General features: G+C 39.0%; 1 pseudogene; it reads left to right on the top strand.

Moving 5' to 3' along the window:
- The first annotated feature begins 3,943 nt into the window (after positions 1-3,943).
- The window catches only part of LOC149213577 (putative glucan endo-1,3-beta-glucosidase A6 pseudogene), an 81,766-nt pseudogene continuing 64,810 nt past the window's right edge, over positions 3,944-20,899 (top strand).

Below are 20,899 nucleotides of genomic sequence, written 5' to 3'. Positions count from 1 at the left end.
GAGTGCATTTGAAACAATTTGTTATCTTCTAGATAATGAATATAGTGTGCCATGCCTTCGACTTATCATTGCACAAACATTTTGCAATGCAGTTGTTCAAAATGACCCATTTGCAATTAGATGCATAACAGAGCATATATACTTTAGTTGTATAGAAAAGTACAAAAAAATAACTACTTGGCAGGAATACATAAAACAATTAGCATTGCCCTATAACAAAGGAAATATTGAAGGTGATCTATTTGTCTTTGCTTGGTTAGGAAAAATGCTAAACATACATCTTGTCATTTGGTCTGTAGTTATAATGTTCATATTCAGGAAAATATGTAATTCAAAAACAATGCTTAGAGATTTGAACATATTGTAATTTGAAACAAGTATAGGTCATGTCTACTATGAACCCTTACAACAAATAGGCAAAATTGAAAGTCAAATAATAAGTGAACTTGCTGCAACCAAATTCAAAGAATGTGAGGCAATAGTTGATCTTGGTGCAACCTAGTTCAAAGCATCTTGTAGCTTAAACAAGGACAACAAAAGTTTATCTTTGCGTCTCGTTAAAGAAATTATTCGAAGGAAGTTGAAAACACATAAAATCAAACTTGCCTATAACACAACAACGATGAAACATAAACTAGTGCTAGAAGATTTAGAGCGTCAATCCACAAAAAACATCTCATGTTCCAATTGACATTAACACTTAGGATAATGTCACCTTTGAATCAATGTAGTGTTTGAAACACAATGCTGTGAACAAGTTTGAAGCAATAGATCAACTAATTGCACACAAATTCAAACCATCTTCTTCCTTAAACAAGCAATAGAAAAACTTTTCTTTCCATCTACTTAAAGGCACTATTCGAAGAAACTCAAAACATGTAAAATAAAGCTTACATGTAACAAAACAACAATAAAACAAGAAGTAGTACTAGAATATTTGTGTCAGTCAAGAGCAAGAAAAATATTAAGAAACAAGTCAACACAAATATCAATGTTTGAACAAAAATATCGAGAACATATAAATGATACACCTATCTTTCATTGTTCAATATGTGAAAAAACTTTCTTTAGAATATATGTTTTGACAGTCAAATAAGTGAACCAAAGAAGACAAAAAGAACATTAGAAAACCACTAGATTGTTCCCATGAAATTGGAAAACCTATATTTGAAAATATCAAAAATAACAGTTGCTTCATTTGTAGGCTTTGCAAAAAAGCATTTTCAAATGACACAATTCCTAAATATGCAGTTCCTGCCAAAATAAGATGAAATAAAGGCACTAGAATACTTAGTCAACTTACTAAACTAGAAGAAATACTAGTGGCATTACGATTTCCCTTTTTGCAAATAAAGGAAATGACCCATCGACATAAAAAAACCACAGCTTGGTTTAACTCGAGAGTCATCAATGTCCCAACTAACATATGCAGAATTCAATTTGTGTTGTACTAAAACATAAAAGACACTGACACAGTCGTTATTGTGCTAAAAAAATATTTAAAATTCAAAATTTCCTATGTATTTGGTCAGGTTCGAGTTCACATAGTTATGAAAGCATTAAAACAATTATGCAAAAAAACTCTTTACAAGTTAGAAAATGCCAACATAGACGACAACTGGAAACAAGTGTTCATAGAAAACCAAGAAGCATACAACAATACATCTGATGTTGAAGATAGTGAAAATGATAACCAGGATATTGATGAACTGATCACAAAAACATTGGTTCATGGTTTCACTAATCCACATACTATCCATGACCTTGTAAATAGGAAAATTAATATTGCACCTGCTGCAGGCTATATGCCATTAGGAATTTTCCAAGATAAATAATCATAAGAAACGAGTTTTCCATCATTATTCTAAGGAAACAAACGCCCAAATGCTCTATTGAAAAACTTTATATATAAATTTTTTTGTCAATGGGAAGTCCTTCATTAAAATCATGACTTTGCTTACCATACAACTAACATGTTTTATAAAGAAATTCGTATTATCATAAACCAGGTATTGAATATTATGCGGATTTTAGAAAAGGTCAGTTGAAAGGAAGAAAACTACTTGCAAAACATGTCAAATCCAAACCAAATTTGTTTTGCATTTTGAAATATGACATTTGGTACATGGACTTAAAAACAATTTGCACTTCATCATACTACCATCAACAAATACATAAAAAGCTATATGTAATGATTTGACAACTAGCTCTGGACCTACTTTTTTCGTGTCCTTTAGTAGCGTGGAGCATCTTTGCAAGCCTTTGATAAATGCATTGAAACATATAAGGCAAAACATTATGAGACCAAACAAAAATGAATTAGAAGAAAATGAGGCACACTCATTAATAATAAATGACCCTGTAACTTGTGCATATTACTATAGATCTAGGATGGATGCCTCGCATCAATTAATAGCTCATGATTACAAGTATTATGGAGAAATTGATGACTACTTCTATGTCACAAAATTCCAAAACAGAGGAAGTGAGCATTCACATGGCTTATTATGGATAAAATATGAACCGATCTATGGTAAAGACACAAACATTGATGTTGAAGATTTTGTTGATAAATACTTATCAACTGATTCATTAGTTCTAACAAAATACCTTAGAACCATCCAACATAATTGTCACACAAGTACCTATAGGAAAAATAAAAATTCTAATTGTAGATTTAATTTCCCAACACCTCCAATGAAAACAATGAAAATACTTGAACCTCTTGAATTTGATAGTGCTAAAATGAAAACAAATGCAAAGCTAATATTTCACACAATAAACGATGTCAGTTATGATGAAAATGATACATTTGATAGATTCTTGCATAGCATTAGATTAACAATGATGAATACATACATGCTATTGAATGTACATTGAATCACACAACTTTACTCCTATGAAGAAATCCAATTGACACCTGGACAAATAGCTTTGCTCAACACATCCCAAAAATTTGGATTTCAAACACTGACTCCCTATTTGTGCTCGATTCATATGTTGTTGCAATGTACTATAGTTCCTATATGACAAAAGAAGATAAAACACTTACATCAACCTTTAAGAACATACGTGAAAACCACCTTAAAACAAAATCTGATATCATGAACACTATTAATTGTCTAGGGAAAGCTTTGGTAAACATGCAATAAATGTCTGCACAACAAGCAGTGAACATCGTGCTATCACTTCCACTAAACTGTAGTTCACCATTAGGGGAATTTTTAGGTCTAAAATGGGCCACCTAAGAAAATTATAATATAACAGTGGAAATAATAAAATAAGTTTACATTACATCATCAAATTTTAGAGGGAAAAAAGAAAAAAACTACATTTTTAACTCATATTTTCAACTTATCTCCCTATGGGTTTTCTCAAATTTTTAGTGGGAACACTTGTTGGATGCATATTTTGATTCCTTATCCAAGGAGGACCCATGTTGCATACTTTTGATGGACCCTTCTACACGAAAAATGAGAAATACATGAAAAACATGATTGCAATAACGTTTTTCCATGTATTTCTCATTTTTCGTGTAGAAGTGTCCATCAAAAGTATGAAACATGGGTACGCCTTGGACGAGGAATTAAATTTTGAGTCCAATGAGTACTCTCGCTTGAAATTTGAGTAAAACCTTAGGAAGATAAGTTGAAAATACAAGTTGAAAAGGTAGTTTTATTATTTTATTATTTTTTAATCTTTTTCTTTTTTACCCCTAAAATGGTGAATCATCCCCCATGGTTGACATCATCATATTGAATCCTATTGGTTTTTATAAAATTTATTTTGGTTGTACATTTTTCTTAGGAGGCCCATTTTAGACCTCAAAAGTTCTCTAATGTGAAAATGTATTTTCATTAACATATCTCCTATAGAAGAACGTGCATTTGTTTTGAAAAGAAAAAAACACTTGCAAAAGGAACCAAATGACTTTGAATACATAATGTGTCCATCAATTATTGACTATTATATTCTAAGACCTATAGCTATTGATGCTATATTTTTAGCAGAATTTTCATATAGCTATACAAAGAAAGGACAAAAACGCAAACAAGCAAACAAGCCATATGGCATTCGGTGCGTGAGATATAGAAAATACAAAGACATTGAAAATTATTGTAGAGAACAATTAATGTTATATTATCCATATTAGGTCAATGAGACTACGATCAAGAAACATCACCGAAGTTGGCAATCTACATATGTTTCATTGGAAAAAATAATTAGGCAAAATAAAAAAAAAAATAGATTTGTTACAGGACCTACACGGGGTGACATAGATGATGCAATCAATGCAATAGAAACACATACTAAAAGATTATTCAACATAGATAGCATAGAAGAAAACGAAACAAATAATACAATATTTGACAAATGTGTCAATGAAAAATACGAAACCTATGATTTCCAAAGTGATTTGCAACATTTTCAGGATACAAAGAACTTGAATCTACTATCTACAAGACCATATGAAAGTGTCAAATAACCAAATATACTATAAGACATAGAGTATTATAAGTTAATGCGACAATTAAACTCAGAACAAGAAAAATTAGTTGCTGATGTGATAGCAAGAAAACTCTATAGGCCAAATGAACCAAGTCATTTTTTCTTGACAAGAGGTGTAGGAACAGGAAAAACATTTACAACACTAGCATATTTCCAGTGCTTATTATGCATACATAATGGCACATAATCCATCATAGTTAAAAGGAATAATCACAACACATATAGGAAAGGATGCATTCAACGCAGGCGGTGTCATATTATATTCTGCATTCTATTTTCCCTTTAACAACAATGATTGTTCTTCACTAAATAATGAAAAGTTAGATACATTATCAAATAAATTCAAACAACTCCGTGTAGTTCTTATAGATGAGGCGTCACTTGTTGGTGCGACAATGCTTTATCATATTGGTAAGAGACTCCGTCAAATCCTGCATACACCAACTTCATATTTCGATAATGTTGACATGATATTTTCTGGTGATCTCTACCAAGTAAGCCCAGTAAGAGAATCTCTTATATTTGAAAACCCAAGAATCAATGTAAACATAATTTCATATGGCTTTTGGATAGATAAAATAAAATGTTATCAATTGTATACATCAATGCATAAAAAATACCCAATCTTCATCAATGTCCTAAATAAGATGAGATTAAACACGTAAACCAATACAAATATTTCATACATTAATGAAAATTGCCATTGGTTGGCACCTTTAAATCCACTTTTCCCATACATTTTCTACTAAAACAAGGATGTTCATAATCATAATACAAAAATTCTTTCACTAACACATGGTCAACGAATAACATTGGATGCTAATGATGAGCATGAAATTGCCGGATCAAATTATTTTTATTTTGAAAAGACAATAGCATTGCCGTAAAAAATAATAGTCAAACAAAACATGTTAGTTGAGTTATATGCACGAAACTAAAATACCAATGATGGATTAGCCAACGGCGATGAAGGAATTCTTAGATGCTTGTTACACTAAAATTTGTCACCATGACTATTTGCAGTCAGTATGGCTCCGTCAATAGTCATACTGTCCTCCTTGGCAAGTCTTACACCTCTGCTCCTCATGTCAAACTCCAAGAAAGAGAGAAAGTCCTTAAAAAGTCAATTAACTCTGGTTACGCAGTTTCTCTTAGCCTTACCTGCGTGTACGCACCTGTCTATAAAGGGGTGGGTGCGTACTCCTGTAAAGGTCAGGCGCAAGTTTCACTTCAAAAAAGTTACTTGTGGTCATTTCTAGAGCATTCTAGAAGATGGTTTGATGTGGATTGAGCGCCTCCAGATGGTTCATGCATCCCAATGAAAGAGGAACTAATCCCATGAAGAGGGGAGCTATCCCATTGAAAGAGGGGCTTATCCCATTCATGGTGGACCTGATTAAATTCCTCCAAAGCACTATAAATACAGGAATTGGGCCAGAGGGAGGGGAGGTTGAAAGCTGAACATTCCTAAGGGTAGATACTGCTGAAATTAGGACTCCCTTATAGAGCTTGAGAGGAGAGATTCCCATCCTTTCTTAGCTTCATTTGGAAGTGGGTGAGCTGATCAAAGTAAAGGAGAACTCTTGCTGGACCCTGGGAGGGACCTGCACAACACCAAGGCACTGGTTGTAATGGTTTCTTTTGTTTCCACTTAATACAATTAAGCTCATTTTTCTCAACAAGTTGTTATACATAATTTGTTTCATATACTCCTTGGTCTTTATGATGAATATGTTTTATTTTATGAGTTATTCAGGTGCTATGTAATCGTTTGCTTGTTAGTGAATGCAGGTTTCGAAGAGAAGGAGGAGCTCATCCAGATCGGAGAGGCTGGACTGCTACAAACAGCGTGGGACTAAAGGTATGTTTTAAACACCTGACTACTTGTATTCTAAATGCATATTTAGGGAAAGATAGTGTTTAATTGTCTTGTTTGTCACTAGAAAGCCTTAGCTTCTAGGGAGGTCGGTTTTGTCCGCAAAATTGACTCTTTCCGCATGACAAAATGGCGACTCCACTGGGGAACTCCATGATTTGAATGATTTCTCCTTTGTGTGAAACTTTGATTTGAGAAAAGTCGTTTTCTTTCTGGTTTTTGGCTGTTTGACTGTGCATTTGGGTGGAATAGCTTAGGGTTAAGTTAGATTTTAGTTTTTCTTGGTTTTGCTAGAAGTACGCAGCCTCTGCGTTAAGCACAGTGTGTACCTGTACGCACTGCAGCTTTGTACACAGAGCGTACACGCACCTGTGCAAACAGGTTGCCTGCGTACCCTGTCAAAGTTGAGAAAATTTCAATTTTTTCATTTTTGCCTCTTAGATTTTGTTTATAAGTTGTTTTTACTACCCAGATCCACTGGTTACCTGCCAGAAGTCTTCATCTAAACTTGTTTCATCAGTGTCAAGAGTTTTAGTGAAATTCATAGAGGTTCTAGCCCTAGGGTTTGATTTTTGCATTGGTCCTGTAGTGACTTTGGCTTTAGAAGTTGTAAAACCTTGGATATCCCTGGTCTTTTCAGTCTTCTTAGGAGTCGGACCTTTCATAAAATCCACCTTTGTGAGAAACCTACCTTTGTGTTGTCTCTTTGCCGAATTTCGGAAAAGTTTGTTGATTAAACTGTGAATTTCATTCTTAAGAAAAAGAACAAAAGATTTTGATTTTTTGTTTTTGACTGGTTTATGATTCTGCATTAACTAGTCCTTGGTTAAATCATGACTGAGTAAAACATCCTAGAATCATACTTTGTAGGCTTTGGCCTCATTAGATTTGCTTTTAGGTGATTTTCTCTTAGATTTTCTTTTAGGTAAAATTGATTTGATTGTCATAGATTTTTAAAATTTGATTTTTGTTAAGTAGTTTTATATGCTTTGCTAATATAGGGAAAAAATCCAAAAAAAATCTCTTTTGAAGAAAAGTTTGTTTTAGTAGCATTTGAGTCTTTCAAAAGAGAAAGGAATTTTCGTGAAATAATTAGTGGTCATGTGTTGTATGCTTTGGAAAAGATAAAGAGATTGTTTCTTTGATTTTCATTGCCAAGAAAGTTGTCTTTATATCAATTTTGCATTCTCCAACTCTCTTAGCTAAGGAATTCATTGAAAAAGAAAATTAGTATAAATCATCCTAGGTGCATCTTTTTAGTGGATTTGAGTCGAGTCTACACACCATCAGTTTCATCTCCGCTACCTTTTGTCCTAAAGAAAAGCCATAAAAATTAACGCTTAAAGTAAAATCAACTTAGTAACTTTTTATTTACTAGGGCTCTGAAACACCAATATAGATCAGGCTAGTGTCTTGGAGTAGGAGAGTAATTAACTCTCCAAGACAGTAAACCAAACAAGTAGCTTATCTTGTGGTAGGATAAATCCAACTGTTTCATTTGTACTCTGGGAAAGCTCCTCTTAAAGGAGAAGCATGAGACCGTGTCCGAACCAGTGAAGGGATCAATCCTCCTTCATTGGGAAAGACGCCAGATACGCACGTACTACAAACGGTAAACCTCGGATTATTGTCGAGGAGCCTGGGGTCACTTTTCGGTAAACCTTGGATTATTGTCAAGGAGCCGGCAAGGGGATTGAGCTTGTTACTCGGCCCTTGCGTGCTATCGGGTCGTAGACTGTTCCCCCAGGTATATTTGTTGCTGTTGGTAACCTTAGTGACCATTATCTTTAGGATTCTACCCAAGGTGACGGTGGAGGGAAGATCCCACTGTACCTGGAGCAGACGTCGGCTAGACTCACTTGGATTTTCTGGGGGGTTCACTTCACTCGAGACGGTTAAAGTGGAGGAACTTGGTCCAGTCTATTCATTAAGTAGGTTGCCGGGGTAACTGTTCCACCCACCACTTCTGTACTGAATCCGGTGATGTTGGATTTCATCACCAACTAGTGCTTTCGGTCCGGAAGGTTACTGTTTGTGTTTGGTTTGACGCCCTAGATTCTTTAGGCGTGTGATTCGAATTTGTTTGATTCTTTAGAGACTTTAGGCGGTTTGCTTTGAGATTTTACTTTGTTTGCGTGTGCAGTAGTTAAAAGTTTTAACTATGGCTGAATTACCAAGACAGTCCCGTAGACTTCGGGGCCAGTCTCCCGAGATTGTAACCGTGGCCGATTTGTTGAGGAAGTCCCGTAGACTTCGGGGCCAACCTCCTGAAGACGTCCCGGGTCATTACGAAGGTTTGAAGGTCCTTGTAACTCCTAGTGGCAGTAAAGTAGGTTCACCTGAAGAAGGAGAGTCTTCGTTGGTAGTTCATCCTGATTACCAAAGTCTAGAAACAGGTTATAATCCTGAAGCTATTGCAGTTTCTGAGCTTGCTGGTAGTTTTTCATCTACTAGTGATATAGGCGAAGAACCTGAGATATATGAACCTGTTACTCCAACTTCTAGTGTTCTTGATTCACCTAGGGTAGAAAGAGTCATCACCGAAAATCTTCCTTCTGGTTTGATAGCTATTGAAGAACTTGCTCCAGAAGAAGAAATAGGCGTCCCTATCCCTGAAGCTCAACCTACTATTGATATAAGGGAGCGTGAATCCATTTTTTACAGTCCACCTAGAAGTACTACTTGGTATCTTTCGTTAACTAATTATTTGGACAACTCAGGGTCAAGTTTTTCTCCACCTCGTACTCCTTATCCACCCGGAGGTATTTATACTCCTATAAATATGTCTGGTCAGTTGTCTATGTTTACTCAATCTCCTGAATCTTTCTTGTACGGCGGTCCTTCTGTTCCCGCTGGGTATCAGTCACTTTCTGGTACTTTTGCGGGAGCATCTCCTCAACCCATTGAACATGGGTTATTAGCTGGAAACAATGGTAATAAACCATTGGGCGTAGGAGACATTTACATGATGTCAGGTTCAATTCCCAGTTCTCAACCTCAAGGTGGCCAAATACCACCTGGGGGGCAACCTCAATTAACCCCTGGGGGGCAACCTCAAGGTACACAAATTGCGTCTGGGGGGCAACCTCAAGGACAGTATGTACCCATGGTACAATACATTCCTCAAGGTCAACCCCAGCCTCAATATGTACCCCAACGTCAACCTCAGTATCAGTTTATACCTCAAGGTCAACCCCAGTATCAGTACTTACCTCAAGGGTATCTACCCCAAGGTCAGTACTCGAGTCAAGGTTATCAACCACCCCAAGGTCAATCTTATGTTCAAGGTACGGGAAATGTACCTTTCAATTATCAATCCTATCCTCAATCTGGTTATGGATCTCAATATCCTCAACCTGTTATGGGTCAATACCACGGAATGAACATAGTGTGGGATCCATCGCAAATTCAACAGGTATTGTAGCCAAGTATACAGTTGTCATCTCAAACTGGATAACCTTAAGTTTCTGGTTCACCCCAGCAACCAGTCCAGTCTAATGTTCAAACTTCTATACCTTCGGTAGTTTCTCAGTCTGGGCCTATTGCCCCTAGTACACCATCTCAAACGACTGCTGCAACTACCGCAACATCTGTTCCATCCACCACACTTACTTCTGGAGTATCGACAGCTCCGGTTTCTACTGTCTCTGCAACTACTCCTCAGACATCTTTACCATTGTTTGGATCCACGATTCAAACTACGGTTCAGATACCTATAGGACAGCCTGGTTTAAGTACGGTTTTCACTAGTCAACCACAATCCGCTTATCAACCGTACTAGGTGCAGTATCAATTCGAGCCTGCTGTCCAGCAGCCAATTTACCAGTATCAACTGTATCCTGGGTACACTTATCAACAACCACAGTAACCCCAGTACAGTCTGGTTAATCCTGGTTTTCCAGGAGGATACAATATCCCGAATGCGATTCCTATTCCAAGTTATCCTGGATATCCTCCTCCTGGGACTGGTCTCGTGACCCAGAGTTTTAGGGATCCTAATCGGCAATTGCCGTTTATCACAACTTTGGATTTACCAGACTTGACGCGCCTAACGAACGATCAGATCAATTATCTTCCGTTTTGGCCGCCAATGCCGAATAAGTTGCCCAGTGACATTTCCAAGTTCGAGGGTAAGTCTGGAGAGGACCCGTCGAATCATGTGATGACTTACCACCTCTGGTGTGCCTCAAATTCCATCTCGGATGATTCGATCCGCTTACGTCTCTTCCAGCGTACTCTCATTGGTCTCGCGGCCAAGTGGTACATTGAGTTACCATGAGCCTCTTTTTATAATTTTAGCCAGTTAACTACCTCGTTCCTAACTCATTTTCAGTTGCCGGTCAGATATGATAATGGCACGGAGTTACTAACTTCATTAAAACAATCGACGTCCACCTATATTTCCGATCATATTCATGAATGGAGACGTCGAAGGCAGTTAGTGAAAGTTTTTATCCTAGACCAAATCTTAGCTGAATGGTTTGTTAAATCATTATTACCGAAGATTACTGAAGACGTAGCTAAGGCCGGAGTAGTTACTAAGGAGCAAGTGATTGCTCAAGCGCAATACCTTGACTTAGTTTACACTCAGTCAGGTAAGTTACATGAAAAGATCCCAGATCTTCCAAAGTCAAATCAAATCGCTGCTGCTCCTTCGGGATCTCATGCTGCCGATGGTATGATTGGTATGGTGAATACTAAAAGCAAGAAGAAATCTTCAAAGAATTCTTCTCTTATTATAACCTTACCCGATTCCCCGACAGGAGATTCTTCTGCTAAACTTTCCGCCGACATTCACGCTGTAGAGTCATCTACGGCTAAATCAAAAACCAGTGGAAAGAAGAAAGGCAAGAAGAAGAATAAAGCAGACAAAACTCTAAAGGAGAAAAATGAAAAAGCGGATTCCAATGATGAAAAACGCAAGCCTCGTTATCCGCGTCTTATTTGTGAAGAAGAACACTTTACAAGAGACTGCCCTCATCGAGCAGAGGTTGCGAAAATCGTTAAGGGTTCCCAAATTCCTGTTGTCTTGAAGGACCCATTTCCAAAAGATAGCAAAATGATAGGTTCTTCCTCGAGTGCCACTGAAGAACCCATATTGATGATGTCTCATGTAAGGATTGCGACTCGGTCACATGATTATGGTAGTAAAAGTCCTGTTGATGGATCGAAAGAAGCAGAATCTTCTCAGTCAAATCCATCAACCTCAGCTCCCGGTTCCGATCCACTACAGATCGAGAAACCTAACCCTGACTTAGTAATCAAACCGCCCGCTAAGGGTGTACTTCGAAGGTCTGCTTTCAATCCACATGCGAGAGAGGCCCAGAATTACAACATTGTTGAGGATTTAGCTGTTTCACTCTCAGCAATGTCGGCTTTGGAAGTGCTGCAATCATGCCCAGCACAACGAAAATTACTTTTGTCGGCTATAGGAGCTGTTGATGTTCAGGACCCGAACCTAATAATCTTTGATCTAGAAAATAGTACACCGCGTTTGCCTCATCAGATGGCTTTCCAGATCCCAGTGATAGTCAAAAACAGGCTTATTCATCGGACTGTAATTGATGAGGGAGCTTCCACGTGTATTATGTCGATGCAGTGTTGGAGATCGCTTGGTTCTCCTTCACTAAATCAATCCCCGACAATTCTTAAGGCCTTTGATGGTTGTGGGTTCCGTCCTTTTGGCATTTTACAGGATTTGCCTATAGGGGTTGAAGGAAAAACCGTTAGTTTAGATGTGGAGGTGGTTGATGCCCCTCTAGACTACAACCTTCTCTTGGGTCAAAGTTGGACTTATGCTATGACAGCGGTCGTTTCATCGGTCTTCCGAGTAATAAAGTTTCCACATAATGGCAAGATCGTAACAATAGACCAGCTGACTTACTTTTCATCCGACCCAACCTCTTCAGAGAGTATCCAGCATGTCGGTAAAACGACTATCCCATATAAGGATGTTGGTGTAAGATTAGTTAAAGATGCCGGTTTACTGGGAAATTTTCCTTTTCCTCCGCTCAACGCGTCGTCTCCATTCGCAACTATTCATATGATTACATCAGATACTATTTATTATGACGATCCATGGATCGTTCCTTCTGAATCTGAAATCGACTCGTTTGGTAATTCTATGCCGTTGAGTCCGTATGAAATTGTTTATGAAGCCGTGCAGTCTTTTACCGACCCGTGTTCAACCAAGGTCGACCAAATGAATGTGGTCCGTGAGGAATCATTTTTCACATCAACCTCGGAGTTAATAGCGTTTCCCGAAGTTGTGTCATCTGACGAACAACTTCGTGAAGTCCTGTGTGTAGACGATTTACCATGGGAGGATCTCCATCATAGATCTTCATTTTTACCTGAGGATGATCGTTTTGACAATGATTTCTCATCCGTTTTTACAGCTGAATATGTCAAAGAGGCTCAGAATCCCATGAAACATCCTGATTCAGAGTTGAATTTGGGAAATATTTCTCGAACTCTTCCCATTGACATTTCAGTAAAGCCTAGAATCATTGAAAACATTCATATAGGTGCCTCGTGTACAGATGATGAAATTCAGACATACAAGGCCCTATTTCAAGAATTCCGCGACGTGTTTGCCTGGTCCTATGAGGAAATGCCAGGAATTGATCCCGCAATTGTTGTTCATGAGATCAATACTTACCCGGATGATAAACCCATCCGGCAACGTTTGTGTTAGATTCACCCACGAAAAGATACTGCAATTAAAGCAGAAGTTGAGAAACTGTTGAAAGCAGGTTTCATTTATCCGATTGGGTATCGAATATTGTTCCGGTTAACAAAAAACAGGGAACAATAAGAATATGCATCGATTATAGGGATATTAATCGAGCTTGTCCAAAGGACAACTACCCAACGCCCTATATCGATCAAATCATTGATGATTGTGCCGACAGTGAAATATTTTCCTTTATGGACGGTTTTTCCGGTTACAATCAAATCAATATTCTACCTGCCGATCAACCAAAAACGGCTTTCATTTGTCCATGGGGGACATTTTCTTACTGCAAATTACCTTTTGAGCTTAAGAACGCCGGAGCAACTTTTCAAAGGGCGATGTCTTATGCGTTTCATGACATCAAACACATTGTGCAATCGTATCTCGATGATTTGCCCGCTCATTCATTACATCGAGTTGATCACCTTGTCCATTTATGAGCAATCTTCATGAGGTGTAGGCATTATCGTATTCGTTTGAACCCACACAAATGTGTCTTCTATATAGAATTCAGACGATTGCTAGGATTTGTAGTTTCAAAAGCCGGCATCCGCGTCGATCCCTCGAAGGTAGAAGCTATCATCAAATTGCCTCCTCCTTCGAGTCTTTGCCAACTCCAAAGTTTGCAAGGGAAAGCAAACTTTTTACAACGATTCATTCCTAACTACGCCGAGGTTACAAAAGGTTTTACACGGTTGTTAAAACAGAACGCTCAATTCTCTTGGGATGAGATAGCTCAGAAATCTTTTGATGCACTCAAACACGCGTTGACCCATGCACCGTTGTTGCATCCTCCCAACTACAACCAGGATTACTTTTTGTACCTTGTCGCCTCCCATTCCACTATTGGAATGGTGTTAGTTCAGGAAGATGAATTCGGAATGGAACATGTGATATATTATCTTAGTAGGATGTTAAATCCCACTGAGCTAAAATACTCGCATGTGGAGAAATTGGCCTTGGAAGCCGTTCAAGCTGTCCAACGTTTTCGTCACTACATTTTACTCCGTAAAACTACAGTCATTTCGGATTGCAACCCTATGATCTAAATTTTGACTAAACAATTGCTAGGGGGCAAGTACTCTAAATGGATCGTTATCCTGCAAGAGTTCAACTTGGAGTTTGAAAAATCTAAGTCTAAGAAATCTTTAGTTTTTGCCGAGTTAATGTGTGACTTCCCGCGTGCTGACACAGAAACTGTGGCAGAGGAACCCATTGCGGATGAATCTTTGTTTCTCATCAGCACTTTAGATCCGTGGTATGGGGATATAATCGTCTATCTCCAGACCCAATCCTTTCGGCCCAAAGTTTCAAAGTCGGAACGTCGGAAAATTCGATTCCAGTCCCAACAATACAAAATTATTGGAGATACTCTTTATCGACGGGGGGCAGACTCTATTTTTCGACGTTGCTTAACTCACGAAGAGGCAGAAAGGGTTCTAAATGATTGTCACTCTGGAGCGTGTGGCGGTCATATGTCTGGGTATGCCACAACCCAGAAGGTGTTGCGTGTTGGCTACTTCTGGCCGTCCATGTTTAAAGATTGTATTACTGCGGTCCGAAAATGCCACAACTGTCAAGTGTTTGATCGAAAGATGCGCGCTCCACCTGCTCCTCTCCACCCTATAATTGTCGTTGGTCCTTTTGCCAAATGGGGTATCGATTTTATTACATGTAACCCTCACTCGGCCGGGGGGCATGCGTATATCATCCTTGCGGTTGATTATTTTACTAAGTGGGCCGAGGCGATGCCTACATTCGAGGCTGACGGCAAGACAACTGCAATTTTTGTATTCAATCATATAATTTCTAGGTTTGGTGTCCCACAAGCGATAATCACTGACCATGGGCGCCATTTTCGAAACGTTATGATGACAGAACTTACAGGCCAGCTTGGTTTGCGTCACGATAGTTCAACTCCTTATTATCCACAAGCAAATGGTCTGGTTGAGTCTATCAATAAAGTTTTAGTTATCATGATCCGACGAATCATTGGTATTCATCGGTCGAATTGGCACAACATGTTATTTTCAACACTTTGGGCATACCGAACCTCAGTGAAAACATCTACAGGGTTCACTCCTTTCCAACTAGTTTATGGTTTAGAAGTTGTGCTACCCATTGAATGCGAAATCCCGTCACTGCAAATGGCCATCGAGTTACTTCCAGCTACTTCTGAAGAGGAGAAGCGTTTATTATACTTAGCTCAAATAGATGAGAATCGACGTGATGACGCATTGGCAATCGAGACTCACGCAAAACGAATGAAAGCTCAGTATGATCGAAATGTGACCCCTCGAAATTTTTCGGAAGGAGACCTAGTGTTATTATATGATCAAGCTAATGATAAATTAGGTGCTGGAAAATTCGTTCCTATGTGGCATGGGCCCTATATTGTCAAGCGAAAGCTTGCCAAAGGAGCCTATGAGCTGGTAGACTTTGACGGGGACTCTTTGGGTAAACCCAGAAATGGACTTTACCTAAAGAGGTATTATGCTTAAAAGATGGGTATGGAGATTTTAGTTAGGTTAGGTTTTTCTTTCTAGCTGGTGTGTTTGTTAATTTAGACAGTGTGCTTAGCTTAGAAAGTGTGTTTTCGTCGTTATTCTGGCTTATCTTGGTTTTACACTTAATGATGCAGATGTCGATGCCTCTCCAGACATACATTGGTTTTGCTGATGGTGCTTGTCGTAGTACACGGAATATCTCTTCCGCAGCTTGGGTTATTTATTCGCCCTCTGACGAGTTAGTTTCTATGCATGGGGTAAGCCTCGGTCAAACAACAAACAACGTTGCAGAATACAGTGTAGTGATTGAGTTATTGTCTGAATCTATTTCGTTTGGGATTCGGAGTTTGATAGTGAGGTTAGATTCTGAACTCGTTGTATTACAGCTTAATAGAGTGTATGCCATTAGAAATCCAGTGTTATTAAGGTTATTTTTGAGAGTGCGTCTCTTGGAACGTGAGTTTGATTACATTGAATATCAACATATTCCAAGGTCTTTAAATACATTAGCAGATGCAATTGCTTCTCGAATGTTAAATAGACATTTGCAATAATCATACATGTAAATTTAAAAACATTTTATCATACATGTTTAACAAGATAAGCCGGTAATAATGATATATATATATATAGATAGGAGTGTGTCAAAAAATACATCGTCTTCGATCATAGGTTGAAAAACACCTTATGATCGGCAAAAATGATAAGTACAAAAAACCAAAATGTCACATGTGTCTACAAAAACGACCATCTAAATCACTGGTGATGATCTCTATATGACACCACTGCACGAGCTACCCTACACAAGAACCTTCTAAAAGGTCCTAGGACTCCGACTACATAGCGCTGAAGCCTGATAGGAATATCATCTATAGTAGTCTATGGTATATCTGCCGTCAGACGCTCTAGGTCTTGTTCCAACTCAGCTAAGGTCTTTGTAGCCTCGTCCTGTGGGACCGGTGCCGGTGCAACTGGTTGTCTCCTCTCGAAAGGCCGGAGATTGGCTGGACGCCGTGGGCCTACATCTGCATTTTGAGAATTATTACTGTCAGTTTTGAGATGATATAAAAACAAAAAAAGTAGATAATTTAAAAACTTGTGAAAAATGAATTACCTGTGTCATCCCATTGTTCTCCCGGTGGAAGAACCATGTCCGGATCTCCACGAAAATCAACTCCGGCATAAGGGAAATCCTGTATCGAAAAGACCTGGTCCTCTAACCAGTGAAAGTACTCCGGTTTAAATCGGACAACCTCCGTGCCCTCGTCAGGATGACGGGCCATCACCGCAACCCATCACATCAACTTAGGCTCTCGAGGAAGCCCAACCTCAACAGTGAGATGCTGCGGGATCAACATCGGAACCCTCTCTAGAGCAAAACTCACAACTAAAGGCCCATAACCAAAAGTCTTTAGTTGCCCGTTTTTCGCCCTAGTCAGTTGGCCCTTTAAATTGGCCAACACAGCATCACACCAGTTGAAAATGGTGCCTCGATAGCAGTCAATCGCCATCCGCATCTGGGATCCAGTGGCAATGTGCAAAGCGGAAGCCCCGCAAAGTCTGGTAACTGTAAAGGAAATTACCATAAGTTCAGGTCGGGATATAGTTTTGATCTCTATCCCCCTCTCCTGGTTCTGATTATTGCACCACTCTAGACGGAGACTAGTGATGGATTGGCCACCCGGCCTAGTCCCGTACAGAGTCAATTGTTCGCCCCTCTTGGGCAAACCAGTGAGAAAATAAATGTCTGAGGGCTCTATCTCGAGCTGGTTCCCTCCAATGTAAAAGCACTGATCCTGAACGTTCCACCTTTCAACCAGCCACTCTAGAAAGTGCACCTGGGCCCTCATGCCTGGTATGGCCCAGTATTTGTAAAGACCGCTTGCCTTCAAAGCATCAATGGAAGGTTGGTGATTAATGGCGACCAAATCAACATCTTCGTGTTCTCTCTTGCGCTAATCAAGCATGGTGGGCAATCTACACACCATAAAACATTTGTTAGAGTCCATAAAATTAAAATTTTTTGGTTCATTTTGGAGAAATGGGGGTTTGAAAATCCTCTCCGCGGTGTACGCAGCCCGCCTTTAGAGACAGAGCGTATGTACGCAGGTTCTCTTAAGGCAAGCTGCATACGCCCGACATTTTCCCAACTGAGAAAATGTCGGGGTACGCAGGTCACCAGTGGAGCACCTGCGTACCCCGAAAAGCGGACCTTGAAACCCCAAAGCCTCCAAAAAATGAAACTAGGGCCTAAAAACAAATTCTAAATGGATGGAAATGAAGAGGAGGATGTTGTAGAATACCTGATGAGACGGCGTTCGATTTCGACGGTCGGATTCTCCGCAATATCCACGGGAAGTTTCTTGCCAAAAGCCCTTTTTCTCTCCTCAACAGTAAAATGGTAAAAGCCCTTTTTATAGGTTTTTTGAGTAAATAAATGTTAAATTTGTTTATTTTCCACCGTGAAAAGGTATTTTTCAAAGTATTTTTATCTATCTTTAAACAAGTATGAGTAATGTGTTGGTTTTTGTGCAGGATAAAGGATTTTCAGGGAAAATTGTCATTTTTCACAAACAAAAACATCAGAGTCATCTTTTAAGCCCTTTTCTGACTCCTAAAACATGAAAAGATTGCCGAGCGTTTCTTTTACACTCGTTAAAACGGAATTAAAAGACGGTCCCCTTATAGCCCCTTTTCTGACCGTAAAAACAGGAAAAGATTGCCGGATTTTTGTCGTTTCAAATTCGATACTGGAAATAAAACGACGTGTCTTTGATCACTTTTTACTTTTCAGGTCAAAGACACTAACTATGAAAGTACTCCTTGGTCGTAAAAGATCAAGCAGTTCTCTCAAGTATTATTTTATACTTTTTTGGGCTTGGGAGACACAAATTTACGAAAAAGTTCAACCCTGGAGTCTTCTTAAGTTTTTTCAGACTCTCTAAAATTGAAAAACACCGAGTTTCTCCTATACTGGACTCGTTAAAATTTCACAGTAAAGGACCTGTTCGATTACAAACAGGAACGAACCACTCCTTCTTAGGGTTCGAATCTAAACTAAGTTGGACTCATCCGAAGGATGAGCTTATAATCAAGCATATGTTATCCTCCTCAAGCTTGTAAAAAATAAAGAGGTACTTGCCAGAAATGGTGGGGGAAAAGAGAGAAAAATGAGCCTATTTGTTATCCTTTGTCTCAGAAGAAACCTTATCACCACTCTTGAACACGACACTTTTCATTCACCTGGGTTGGGAAATCCTTTGCCTCGCAGTTGATTGAACCACATTGAAAGTCTTCAGTCGGGTATTAACTTTGGGTCAAATGTCACCAAGCCATCTGTTGTGTCGTTATGTGTTCAAGAGGTTGCTGTAAATAAACCATTCATCTGCAAAATATCTGTCATCCATCTTGACCATCCCTGAGTCAGTCCTTACAGCTACATTTCTTCAACTTGATTTATGATTTCGTGTTGTGGGCTTGCCTACGACGGATCGCTTTCTATCGACATCAACACATTATCTAGAAAGATGATCTAGAAATCGTCAGTACCTTGAAATCCGCATGCATCAATGGCAGATTTCTCGCCTTCGACGACAATTTACATCATTGACTTTCGATCGAAGGATTTCGTGACATGTTCGACATCAGCGCATTCATTCACATCTCATGGATTGTACTGGGTACTTTGGGAAACATTGACATCACTGGTGGTCTCTCTCACACTTGTTAACAGTTTACATCATTGACTGGTAATCAAGTGGTTTCTACCATGCTCGACATCAACTCATTTATTCGCATGGATAGAATCGTACTATTTCGGGAAGTAGAAATGAAGACCCTGGATCTAGTTTCCACCATCCAGGCTGCGAGGAGTTTTGTATTCATTGTATAGTAGACTAATTATAAATAGATGGCTGCGTCCATACTGTGTCTACATAAGTCTATGATTATGATGTACTGCGAAATCATTCCTGTATCAGAGCAGTAGTTAGTTTGTTAGTTAAAGTTTTTGATCTGAGTATGGGAATGCCTACCTCAACGATGATATGATCTCATACATGTATTTTGTGTTGAATACTTGCAGGTTCCAACCGGGCTCTCCACAAGATAATCCTTGAAATGATAAAGTACTTCACCCTTCCTAGATGATATGAAACCTTAATCTACCACAGGCTTCGCACTTTAGGGGGCAATCTGTTACACTAAAATTTGTCACCATGACTATTTGCAGTCAGTATGGCTCCGTCAATAGTCATACTGTCCTCCTTGGCAAGTCTTACACCTTTGCTCCTCATGTCAAACTCTAAGAAAGAGAGAAAGTCCTTAAAAAGTCAATTAACTCTGGTTATGCAGTTTCTCTTAGCCTTACCTGCATGTACGCACCTCCAGTTCGTAAAACCTGTGTACTTGTACGCTCTGTCTATAAAGGGGTGGGTGCGTACTCCTGTAAAGGTCAGGTGCAAGTTTCACTTCAAAAAAGTTACTTGTGGTCATTTCTAGAGCATTCTAGAAGATGGTTTGATGTGGATTGAGCGCCTCCAGATGGTTCATGCATCCCAATGAAAGAGGAACTTATCCCATGAAGAGGGGAGCTATCCCATTGAAAGAGGGGCTTATCCCATTCATGGTGGACCTGATTAACTTCCTCCAAAGCACTATAAATACAGGCATTGGGCCAGAGGGAGGGGAGGTTGAAAGCTGAACATTCCTAAGGGTAGATGCTGCTGAAATTAGGACTCCCTTATAGAGCTTGAGAGGAGAGATTCCCATCCTTTCTTAGCTTCATTTGGAAGTGGGTGAGCTGATCAAAGTAAAGGAGAACTCTTGCTGGACCCTGGGAGGGACCTGCACAACACCAAGGCACTGGTTGTAATGGTTTCTTTTGTTTCCACTTAATACAATTAAGCTCATTTTTCTCAACAAGTTGTTATACATAATTTGTTTCATATACTCCTTGGTCTTTATGATGAATATGTTTTATTTTATGAGTTATTCAGGTGCTATGTAATCGTTTGCTTGTTAGTGAATGCAGGTTTCGAAGAGAAGGAGGAGCGCATCCGGATCGGAGAGGCTGGACTGCTACAAACAGCGTGGGACTAAAGGTATGTTTTAAACACCTGACTACTTGTATTCTAAATGCATATTTAGGGAAAGATAGTGTTTAATTGTCTTGTTTGTCACTAGAAATCCTTAGCTTCTAGGGAGGTCGGTTTTGTCCGCAAAATTGACTCTTTCCGCATGACAATGCTATTCATCCAATAAGAATGGAAC

The sequence above is a fragment of the Pinus tabuliformis genome, chromosome 1_1 (assembly GCF_031772625.1).
Source record: "Pinus tabuliformis cultivar Carrire ecotype Pingquan chromosome 1_1, CPIR1, whole genome shotgun sequence".
Classification (NCBI taxonomy): Eukaryota; Viridiplantae; Streptophyta; class Pinopsida; order Pinales; family Pinaceae; genus Pinus; species Pinus tabuliformis.
The sequence above is the reverse complement of the archived record's forward strand: the minus strand, read 5'-3'. Positions and strand labels throughout refer to the sequence as shown.